The 12,365-nt window shown below is 34.7% G+C and overlaps 1 long non-coding RNA gene across 1 annotated transcript; it reads right to left on the bottom strand.

Annotated features, from left to right (window-relative positions):
* Positions 1-2,857: 2,857 nt before the first annotated feature.
* On the bottom strand, positions 2,858-5,062 carry LOC133526335 (uncharacterized). Its single transcript, XR_009800716.1, has 2 exons — positions 4,295-5,062; positions 2,858-3,600 (listed from the first exon to the last, which is right to left on the bottom strand). It is a non-coding gene; the product is annotated as an uncharacterized LOC133526335 (long non-coding RNA).
* Between the last annotated feature and the right edge of the window lie 7,303 nt (positions 5,063-12,365).

Below are 12,365 nucleotides of genomic sequence, written 5' to 3'. Positions count from 1 at the left end.
TAATTAAGCCCGAAGCCGAAGGCCAGGGCTTAATTAACACAAGTTCGTTATTCTTGTACCATCCGTGGCATACAACATGTTTTTCATCACACGTGTGAGTAGAAAACTAAATTGTAAGCGAATTTATTTTTAAATACGGTAACATTTCAAACATTCGTCCGCCATATTGACATTTTTGACATGTTAGGCATCAAAGGCACAGATCCATCCGGCATTCAGACACGATTGAAAATTGTGTAAAAAATATTTTAAACGGCTATTAAATTAATCAAATTAAATATTTTTAAACATAAACAAAAATATTAAATTATAAACGTCAATATTTTAAAAGTAAAACTCATTATATCTACTTGGTTCGTATGAATTAGTGACATACCTAATTAAAAAATATGCCCATGGGTATAATATAGCTCAATCCATCTCAGTATATTACAATAACACCGTTTACGAGCAAGTGTGATGAAAATGAAATAAAATCAGTAGGTACTATTTGTTATTGTGTTGCACATAAATACATGAGCGTCTGCAAATAATAATTTTGTCTGCAAAATACTGAAGAAATCTATTACGAATATAGACGGGCAAATTAGTGCGATGATTATTAAAGGTTAATAACGACCTACCACAACTCATAATAATATATTCACAATATAGGTATCATAATAATATATACATATAAGAATCAAAAACGGATCAAAAAATAATCATAATAGGAATGTGGAGATCGCTATATCAGGTTACAAAAGGATCACATCAAAAAGTGATAATCGTACTTTCATTCACAACCTTTTACCGAAGCTATTTCCCCTATAAATAGACACGAAACTTGTTTAATATTACAGTTCACTGATCTGAAAGTAATAGTGGGTCTCTATTACAAGCGTACTGTTATAGAATAAAGAGTCACTATCAACGGTTGCAATTATAGTGAAACGAATTCACTATTCAATGACACAAAAAGGAGTAGAAAAGAGTCTCCACTTTTGTATGAGTTCGAGCCTTTTTACGTTTCAAATGTACACTCAATTCTTGATGAGTTCTTGACTTACATTGCGGGCTTTAACCAACCTACGTGGAGTATGCTAATTTGAATTTTTCAATATAGGTACGAAAACGGCTGCTGCGCTTTCAAAATAAACTTTTTATTATTAATGTTTAGGTTGTTTTTCCTTAAGCTTAGTTTTTGCTTAATATAGGTAATAGTTACAACGTGTAGAACGTGTGTGTGTGTGTATCTTTCTGAAATATTATTTTTTTAATTATCGGCTCTTTTTAATATTATAGTGTATGTATAAAATGTGGAGAACCCGGGGTGAGGGTTGGGGGGGGGGGGGGGGGGGGGGGGGGGGGGGGGAACGTCGGTTACCGCTGGAGTGACGAAGCCCTAAAAGACCTGCCCGCCCTTGGAATACCCAACTGGGGCGAAGTGGCCCAGAATAGGGCAGAGTGGCGTTCTCTTGTATCAGAGGCCATGATCCTGTTTGGGTCACTGAGCCAGTGAAGTAGTAGTAGTATGTACAAAATTGATTTTCGATGAATGTGGAATGTATTTTCTATTTTGCAGTTAACGAGTATTTAAGCAAAATTCTATTAGGTACTCGCTATGAAACATCGAATCATTCAATTTAAAATTAAAATATGAACCACTGTCGGCAGTTAAACATAGTTTTAAAAGAGGAAAAAGTTCTGTGCGCCACAGAAACGAAGTCAAAAATTAGGTAAGTATTATTTACAGCGCAACGAAAAATATTTTTTTTGTTTCGTGTTTACTATAATATTTTTTCTTAAATAATGGCAAGGAATTACCACTAACTGTTATTAAGTTAATGCTTGAAGCTAAGCATTATTTTTACCTTCCTAATGCCTATATACAAGGAAAGCAATATTCAAGAAATATTCATAAGTGCTATTTTAACAACAAAAATATATCATGATTTGTGTTTTTTTTCTATTATTTTTTAGGTAGTATATGCAAGCTTTTACTTACCTCCCATAAGTATCACCCAAGTATGTTTGTGACTAACTACAAAATATAACCATAGTTAAACAAGGATGTCTGCCAATTTTACTATACTGTTTTTTTTTCAACCTATTAATTTTGTTCTACCTCCTTTAATTTATTTAATTACAAATCATTTATTTTCTGAACCTTAATTATTATTAAGCAGACGAGTTAGGACGTCGATTTAGAAAGAAAGGGGAGGGCCCCCGCTCCGAGTCGGCCCTGGTGCAAAGGCTGTCCATGGTAATCCAGCGTGGAAATGCTGCAAGCATCATGAGGACCTTCGCACCAGGAACGGCAGGGAGCTGTTTGTTTTTATAAATGAAGGTATAAGTTTTAATTTTTATTTGGAAGCTTTAGTTGTAACTTGTATCCTTTATTGTGAATAGTCTGCTATTTTGATTTTTAATCGTCAATGAGTAATATTAAAATCCATCACATGAAATTCACAGTTTTTTTATTGACAAAGCTTGTTTCTGGGGAGTAGTCAGTTTCATTTCATATTATCTCCTCGTTGATACGTTGGTCAGTAATTTACAATTTACTAGGCTGTTTGCATAAACTCTAGAATGTAATACCCTCAACTTCCTGTTTCGTTTACAGCAATAGTTTTCTAGAATAACAAACTTTGCCTCGGTTCAAGTTTTATTAATTAATTGTGTGGAATATTCTTCTTGGAAAAACTTTGTGATGTCGGGAGTCAGCACAGCGTTTTAAATCATCGCCGTGAAAGTTGTTTTAGAAATTAAATTTTCTCCTGTCGGAGAGATATCGTATATTAGAGACGGTAAACTATAGGTAAGAGTCGCTTTTATACATATATCAACAACAATATTATAAATAAAAACAAACTCAGAAGATTTTATTAATGTTTTTACTGCAGAAAACTATTTAGTTAATAAATCGATTTATTCGCCCTCTTTAGAGAGACAGTAAAGTTGTATTTTGTGCAAACACTTTTCTGGGCCAATATGAAAAATACTTAAATAAATTGGAGCCCTTACGAAGAACATCAAGTACATTTATTGTAAGTACCTTGGCTATGATATAATATGGCACATAAATTGTGACTGTAAATCATCTAAGAAAAATGCGAAGTTTTCATACCAGCTACAGTTTAAAACATTACACATTCTCTATTTTAAATCTAGGAGCCAAGAAATCGAAGCCAATTTACGTAAATCGCTTCTCGTCGATCGTATTCCCATTCCGATAATCAGATCCATTTATTCCGACTTACAAGTTTTGAAATTTTCTCTCATTGTAAAATACATTTTTTACTTATTAATCCTGTTATTGAATACACTGGGTCGCTGAGGGTACGTTTGAGGATTTTTTCTAAGAGCGTCGTACTGTTGCCAGTTGAGGTACCAGAAAGGCTGTTGGTCCTGTGGCAGTTGTTGGATTCTGTTTCTGTAATTCGGGTCTCCCTGGAACTCTATGGGACCAGGTTCGTCACTCCCAAATCTGTTGGCTAGTAAGTCTGATTCGATCTGCGGGTAGCCAATGGGCTTGAGCCCGGCGTAGAACGGCCTCTGCGCTGCTGCCAAAGTGGCGATTACTGTGAGAACTAGGGCAATTCTGTAGAGCGCCATTATCTGAAATTCAAAAGAATAGTGAGTGAGTTAAGGTGTAATGACGTTTGATGAATGTACAAGGGCATTTGTTACAGTTTCAGATCACTTTTTATGTAGATTTTGGTTATTATTCACTCGTAACTATGAACCAAAAAGTGATGAGGTAACTATTTTGGGCTGGCATAATGTTAATTTATAAATTATATATACAGATGTCAATCGCTATGAAAATCTAACAGTGATTAATTCTGGCTGACATCCCAAAGGAACCAAACCCTACATCTTTGCATTGATGGTCCAATTTATTAATTTGTAATGCAGTATGTACGTTCCACAATAAGAAAGGGAAAAATCAATATGTTTATTAAAAACGTATTGATATATTAACAGAATGTCCATTATTTACGTTAATTATATCAAATCACATCCCCTTCCCCCTATGCATTAAGCAATGTTTAAACAACTTTTTCCAGCCAGGAAAGTCAAGGTGAGGTGTTTAAAAATATCCAGACTTCTGTCTGTAAAATTTTGCTTCCGGTGCATCACGTTCGTAGGTGCAGAATAATTCACGATGATCCAGCACAAACAAATTGGGACATTAATTATACTGAATTTGGCAATCAATAAAAATATGAGTTCTGTTCTGAACATATTCAAAACAAGCCTAAAAAGTAAAGAAACAAACCTATTAAAAACAATAATTCAAAATATTCACCTTGTTTATGTAAATGCAGTTACGGTAATATGCGCGGACGTTTCAAACTGGGGAATAGCGAAGTTCTCCTATCGACGTGTGGGCTCGAACTGTGCGGCGAATGGAAGCGTATCGTTATAAATACCGGCCGGCGTATTGCACAGACCTACAATTCGGTAGAATGGGTAATGAAAAATCTCTTCTGCATTTTTGGGCCTTTAATTAGGGTCGAGTGGAGAAAACGAGGGGAGGCCTTTGCCCAGCAGTGGGACACTATAGCAGGCTAAAAAAAAAATGGATACAATTATCTATTTACATTATGTCTTGTCACGATATCTTAACCTCTATTTGCCAATTGAATCCATTAAGTAAATTAAGCGCTTAAGCTGTTTTTTTTTTGATAATTTTTCTGAGTTAAATATGTTGACATGAATGTGTGCGTGTCAAAAAGCACTTTTCGATACTTAGATACTTAATGTGATTTGACGATGGTGTCAAAATTAGATTGTATGTGCTCGACGTATCGATTAAATGATTTGGTTGGTTTATATTTCCTACATTAACAAAAATAAATAAGATTAATACTTAAAAAGTAATATTGACTTTATGATTACTAAAACACAGTTGAATTTTAAATAAACAAAAACTACCAGTTTGTCAAGCACAAACAAAGACCATTGTACCTCAAGTTTCCCTATTAATTGTAATTACCTATTGCTCGCACAATGTGTTAAAGTTCTAACGAGCACAATGTGTTGACATTCCATCATGTGAATTCGGAAGACAGCAAAGTCAAACAATACTATATTCGAAAGCTTTCGTATAATAGTTTGTTGTACTCACCTAGTTATTAACTTTGAAAGTTAGAGGCGTGGCTTGTAAACAATACCAATTGCCACCTCTATTTTAATGAAAGACTACGTGAAGACCCGTTTAGGATACGTCATTACGGGAATACTCGGCTTTCGTGTTGTGACGTCGCAAGTGGGCACGACCCGCACGACAGATACCATTTCATGACCATTCTGCGAAGATTCTTATCGGCTTATTAGCTTATTATAAGCAAAGGTCAATGCAAATTGGTTGGTAATTGTTTTTGTTATCTGTTTATAACCATTCTGATGAGACCTTTGCTCTGTTGATGCTTTGTAATAAATGGAGGTCACTATGTTTTTTTTTTTGCCAGAATGTTGTCGATCTTTTTTATGATTCATATGTATGATTATGACGTATCGATTGTGGTTCGGGGCACTGGATATACGGTTATTATGTGGGTGTGTAATGATGACGTCATGCATGTGAATCGCTGCTGGTAATACCTACCAAAATTACGACTTGTTATATTCTCCTGTTATGGAAAACAAACATTTGCCAACATACATACTCAGTGTAGTACTCGTACAACGAGAACTGTCTTGGTTAGGGATGGCTTCTTTAATATTCCCTGCAATTTTGACGATCTTGAAGATATTTAACGACATCCATTTATCTATTCTTGTGGCTCTGTGAGTTGTAGACTTCGCGAACCCCTATGGCTGCGAAATTAAAAAAAAATTGCCAATACCCGAATAGTAAAAAAATAATAGTCGACCCTGCGCACAAAAGTTCATGAAAATCAGTTGAAAATGCAACATGTAGGCGTATGAAAGAATTTTTGTACAAGCTGAAACAGACACCTTCGCCCTTGCTCAGCCAATTAGTGGTAAAGGCATACCTAGCCTGTGATATTTATTTGTAGGTACTTACTGAATTAGTAGGGCTTCACATTTTTTAACTATCTACCTAAATTAATAATAATAAAATGAATACGATGAAATATGAATCATTGAGCTCTCGAATTGGTTTTGGTTTGGATTTAAAAATTTTTTAGCACTAATGCTATTTTCTATTGCGACAATCTACTTAATCAAATCATGATGTATCTAGTTTTAGAGAATTGTAGAAATTACAAGTATGTACTGCAATTTTTAAGCTCTATACCGCCTTTTAGGATAGTACTGGAGTACTGTTAGCAGGTGTTATTTTTTTATTGTATGTCCATTTTAGGTACATAAAATGAGAAAAGGCCAAAATATCCATGATAAATTGACAAAAAACAGCCATAAAAGTTAATAATTTTAAAGGTAAATAAAAGTCTATTTTGCGAAGATGTGATCGGGTCCGATCCTATTAAGCAATTCGTTTAAAATTGGTGATATTCAATTCTTACTGGGGAATCAAAACGAGTCAAAAATTACCTTTCAACATTTAAAATTTCCGGGCGGTTTGGGGATTAGTTTAATTTGACAGTCGGCAAAATAATAGAGCACCGAATCGTAACTAATGCATACTATATGCCTGCTTACTGAATATTTATTCATTTGAAAAAAAATTGTACTAATATATATATATATATATATGCATAAAGCCCGACCAGAAGTATATGATCATTGTCAAGAGGGCGCTGTTATTCTCATGTATAGGGTGACAGTTCAATTTAGTATGAAAAATTTAGTTCCAATAAAATTCCGCAATATGGCGCGTGATCATATATTGCTGGTCAGGCTTTAAATAGGTACCTTAATTGTGGTTTTGTATGCCTTTATACAAACAACACTTTGGCAAAACATATAATATAAACATATTCCCTAAATTCTTCTTATCTAATTTCTTCTTACTGAATATTTACCATAATTTCCGAATAAATAGACTTCTTGCCAAAATATTTTATATCATGTATGATATTACTCCATCTCTTTCAATCATGGAAAAGAAGCCTGCGGTACGGCTTGTGTCAAATTAGACACAGTGGGTATATACTTAACAAAATGTTACTCTCTCAAGAGGATTAAGGTATTAATTGGCGTCAACACAACTCTTATCACATTTATCTTTATCCTTAGTACTTATTTACTGTGACTATTCCTTACTTCAGTGTATTTTTTTCCTTGAGTGCTCTTAAATATATACATATCATAAAGTAAATATTTTTAAGGACAGGAGAGCTAGGGGGAAAGTGATTGAAATCTCCAGCTTACAGCTGTTTATTTGAGTTGCAAATTTCAAGATACCCTTCCGCTTCCGTCACAATAAGCTAAACTGGAGCTATTAGTTTAGTTGATTGTTAACCAAGGGATAAAATGGCACTTTTCATCCGAGTTAAACAAATGGGCAAATTTGCATAATCAGTACCTAATTAAAGTAATAGACGTATTATGGCCATGATTTTTTCCTTTGGAGTTACTTGCAATCGGAGACTTCGCATGTCTAAAGATAAATATCCCATAGCGAAAAACATTTAGATTGCTATATAGATAAAAAACACACACATTTTAGTCATTGAAGCATGAAAAAGTAAAGTATAGCAATAAGTTGTAGACATAATACATTGTACATGAGTGCAATAACGTATATGAATATAAAATTAGCGGGATTGTCTTTTACTTTTTAATTTTTTATTCTTTCGTTCGAATTACTCATACAGCCGATGAAACTGTTTTAGAGAAATTAAATATTAAACAAAAATAGAATGAGTAAAATAAGCAATTATTATCTTAATTTTATTTATATATAGTACAAGTTTATTATTATTATTTTAATTTATTTACACGAATAATGTCAAATAACTTTAAAAACACATTTAATGTTGTAATAACGTTTAACTATTACGTCTTTTTACTATGAAGGGGAGACTTTTTGCGATAACTCAAAAACAGCTAAACTGATTATGCCCGCTATAGTTTTCGTTTATGTCTTTCTTAAGTTCTACTTCTACGATTTTTTTCATATTTTTTGGACGTATGGTTCGAAAATATCCTACTGTATTCACTTTTAAAAAAAATGTTTGTTGAAGACCCCTATTAGTTTTGAAAGACTTTTCCAATAATACCCCACACTGTAGGGTTGAACTAAAAAAAAAATCACCTCCATTTTACGTGTAGGAAGGTACCCTAAAAAACTTAAATTTTTAGATTTTATTGTACGACTTTGTCGGCTTTATTGATTTATATATCCATGCCAACTTGCAGCTTTCTAGCACTAACGACCATGGAGCAAAGCCTCGGACAGACAGACGGACATGGCGAAACTAGTTTCCTAGTTGACTACGGAACCCTAAAAAGAACATGCAAGTAACATAGGTATATATATTATAATAGACTTCGTTCCTTCTTAGGTAAACTGATGTTGACGTTCTATTTTTTCGGTCGTTTCCCTCTGCATGGTCTTAAATATACCTTCCAAAAAATAAATTCTCAAAAACGTTCTTACGCGTCCTAAATGAGCAGGAAACATAAAGAAGCCTATTCAAATTTCCGCTCATCCATTTTGTTAGTAACCTTCGGTGACGGAAGGTGCATGACTTGCAGTAACGTGGTCCTTTCCAGATGAAAAATAATGCGTTTACTCATAATAAACTCGATTTTCCTGCACAAGCAGGAAAGTCTTTTATCAATATTCAAATAAGTTTGGTTACTTGACTTACTCACTCAATGATGAGTAATGCGGACGGTTTTAAAACAATGGTTGTGTGCCATTTTAAACGGTTATTATTCATATTTTCTAGTTAGATGTGGGCTAGTATTCAAAAAATGAATCATTGTGTTTTAAATATATTTTATATGAAATATAGTTTGTATCACCCACGATTACGCGCAGAATTCTAAAATCTAACCTTTTATAACATGACATTACTAGTCAAGGCAAGCGTCATGAATGAAACGATCTATATATATTTAAGTAATACTTCTAAAATAAAATAGAGGGTTGTCGTATTTGTTTATGTTTTGATTAAAAGTGCTTAATCGCAAAAAAATGTGAATCTTAAAACATAGTTAATTCTTAGACAATATCCCAAATGATAAATTTACTTACCATAACTTTCTAGAATAATGGATGCGTAATTCGAACCCTAATCCCGTAAAAGGGATTTGGGTCTTAAAAGAAATCAACTTTGGAATGACCAATCCAATTTAAGACCCACTCTTGTTTATATATATAAAACACGTAACGAGTCTAACCAGCATCCAAATTACATATGCAGTGAGCATTTTCTGTTCAGTCGACCTGAACTTTGCATAAAAAGGTTCACGAAATACCACCAAATACCAGCGTGTATTGTGTTTCAGAGACTGCACTGTGGAGTCTAAACGGATATTACGCTGTTGCAAAATAACCGCAACTCTAAGCCTCTATGCAGGAATGGAAGTGAAACATCACTTCCATTCCTGCATAATAAATGTTACTAGCAGATAAGACAAGACTACATTTAATTTATGGACTTCCATGGCCAAATTGGTTAAAACAGAACTTTCCGTCTGTCCGTTTCCTTTTTTCAAGCGTATGAAGCTTATCGCAAGGTCTACAGCTCACGGAGACACCGTATATACATAAATTGATCTTTTGTATCTAAAGGTCTCCTAGCTTAATTGGTAGTGACTGCCTACGAAGCTCGAGGCCTTGTAAGGACATTGCAAGCATATTTAAGAAGATAATATACTTTCGTTTGGCAATTATAGAAGAACGTTTGATGACTGTCTCCTACGCTGCGATGACTGGCTTCGCCCCGCGTCAGCGCAAACTTATAGGGGCAGGTTTTACTGGTATGCTTTCTAACTTACCTTGTATTTTTATAGGTTAAAAGTTATTAATGTATTTTCCTAGTTGCGCTGCTTAAAATTTATTCGAGATAACATTGTGTTACGCCCTATCGCCCCTATCTTGCGTAGTTTAAGTAGTTAAATTACTTGATGGCATCAAGAAATCATAAAAACTGTTTTTTTGTTTTTTTTTTTAACTTGACATTTTCATCACCATTTTCAACCAAGACCCCCTAGTAAGTCCCAGATTGTCGTTTAATCGTGTTTGAGTCAAATTAAAAGTAATTTGTACAAAAAGGAAACTGACCAGGGTGCCTAGCAAACGTGCCAATCGTGTACGCTCCATATAGCGTATCGTAGTCATCTCTCTGATCCCTCTCTATTATTATTCCATATTATTGCGAAAGCAACAGTTGCGTTTCGTTAGCGTAAACGATTTGCACGTTAGCTACGCAACCAGTTAGCTATTTATCGAGATACTATATGTAACATTTAACATGTTTATCCATGTTTATCTAGTTGTTAATGTTTGATGGTTATTCCACGAATCTACCGGCTTTGCTTTGGATCAGATTCTCGTTTCTTGGTGTTTGAGTTTAGCGCGCTATGTTTGATTAGCAGTTTAGAGGGATACTGAACTTCGATGGTTCGCACGTAATGTTTCGCGATATACTCGTAAAGTTAACATTGGATAACCCTTCGCTAATTTCTTAGATCAGAGTGAGTATGTAGGTACATATTTGAATCGATCGAAACGAGATCAATTTTATAAATCTACAATGGCTTTTTGCGTTATGGCCTTTGGTACTGATGTTTATTTAAGAGGAAAGGGGACAGCCGCGTCTACATATAAATGCAGTCCCCATTTTCCACTCTGTATATTGACATTATGGAAAATATTTTTACATAATTTAATGTATATTAACCATAGCTATGTACGTACGTATGAGACGTTTGACTTATTTGGATTTTTTGATTATTGTAAAAATTAGGAGCGATAGCAGATTTCGTATAAATTGTAAATGCTCCTAAACTTGAATAATATGACGGTCTGTTGGTCGATGTACATTAAATTGTGTCAAAACATTTTCAATAATGACTACGTTGGTATGAAAAGGCGATTTCGCGCGGGTTCTACATTTTCTTCTAACTACTTATGTATATACGTTTACATATACACATAGTTTGCTGAGTCATGCTTGTAGTGCATCAAAGTTCAACGGTTATAACGCACTCAATAAACTTTGATACGCGGTCGGGTTTTGCCGTTGTTTAGCGTGACGATGATGTAAGTAGGAAACAATTCGTGAGGATTTACACCCATGTCTCGCGTAGCTTATTCAGCATTGTAAAATATGATGCCATTTTTATTATAATATGAATGCGTCAGACTGCACAGCCAGCATCAATAGTAGCGGATGAAACAACGATCTAGAAGTACCTTGGAATACTTTTCTCTACAATTCGCGTTATAAAGTATCTTACTTACTTATTTACTGCAGTGGCGCAACGACCCCAAATGGATCTTGGCCTGCGATACCAAAGGCCGCCCTGCTACTCAGTCCAAAGCCGTTTCTGACCAGCCGACCGCACCGAATTCGCTAATTTTTTCCGCCATTTGGAACTCCAAAGTACGCCCTCCAGACTGCACGATCTTTCCCATCCGGACTACGAGCCCGAGCCATCGGAAGCCCGCGCTTCGAGAGTTATTCTTTAGGCTGCTGTATTTGTATAACAATTCAGCTATCTTATTTTATATCTTATATTCCGATGAATTATTCATATGTATGCCCATATGGCTTAAATATTCTTAATTTATGCACCATCTACTTGAAATTACTCGGAAAATTAATTAAGATAGCAGAATGTATGAGGCTTTCATTTTGCACTAGTGCGGTAATTAGAACTTTACGTTTACGTGCCTATGTCGAAAATTTAAAGGACCATATGTACTGTAAAACGTACGATAGTGTGAATAGACAATTCGCAACTCGTGTCGCACTTCTATCGTACTGTACTATTATGCAATTGGTGATATAGTTATAAAGTTGACGTGTTTAATATAGTATGGTCAGGATATTTAAATTCACCAGTCCGCTTAGTTGCCAAGCGGCCCCAGGTTCCTATGATCCGTGCAAAAAGCCGGGATAACGCGAGGAAGATGATGAGTCAGCTTAAGGCCATGTCATTCACCGACTGGTGACCTTAACTTGCACACTTTGCACAGGTATTTAATTAATATGCATTTTATTCTCATCACTCGGTCTCAAAGAAATATTTCATCTTTATTCATGAGCCAAATTCGTTTCTAAAACCTCCGTTTTAGCAAGTTTTTGTAAACTTGCCGTTTCTTGGATGAAAATACTTTGAATTCAATTTACTCTTCTCAATGGTCGGGGTAACTGGCAAAGTTTTGAAATGATGAGATAAAACCGTGGAGTTTTTGAATAAATGAGTGATTGATACAGGCTTTTATGAATATTATTGTAGTCTTACCTAAATGCAGTTCATATGCA

This window comes from Cydia pomonella, chromosome 16 (genome assembly GCF_033807575.1).
Source record: "Cydia pomonella isolate Wapato2018A chromosome 16, ilCydPomo1, whole genome shotgun sequence".
NCBI lineage: Eukaryota > Metazoa > Arthropoda > Insecta > Lepidoptera > Tortricidae > Cydia > Cydia pomonella.
This window is presented reverse-complemented; position numbering and strand designations above follow the sequence as displayed.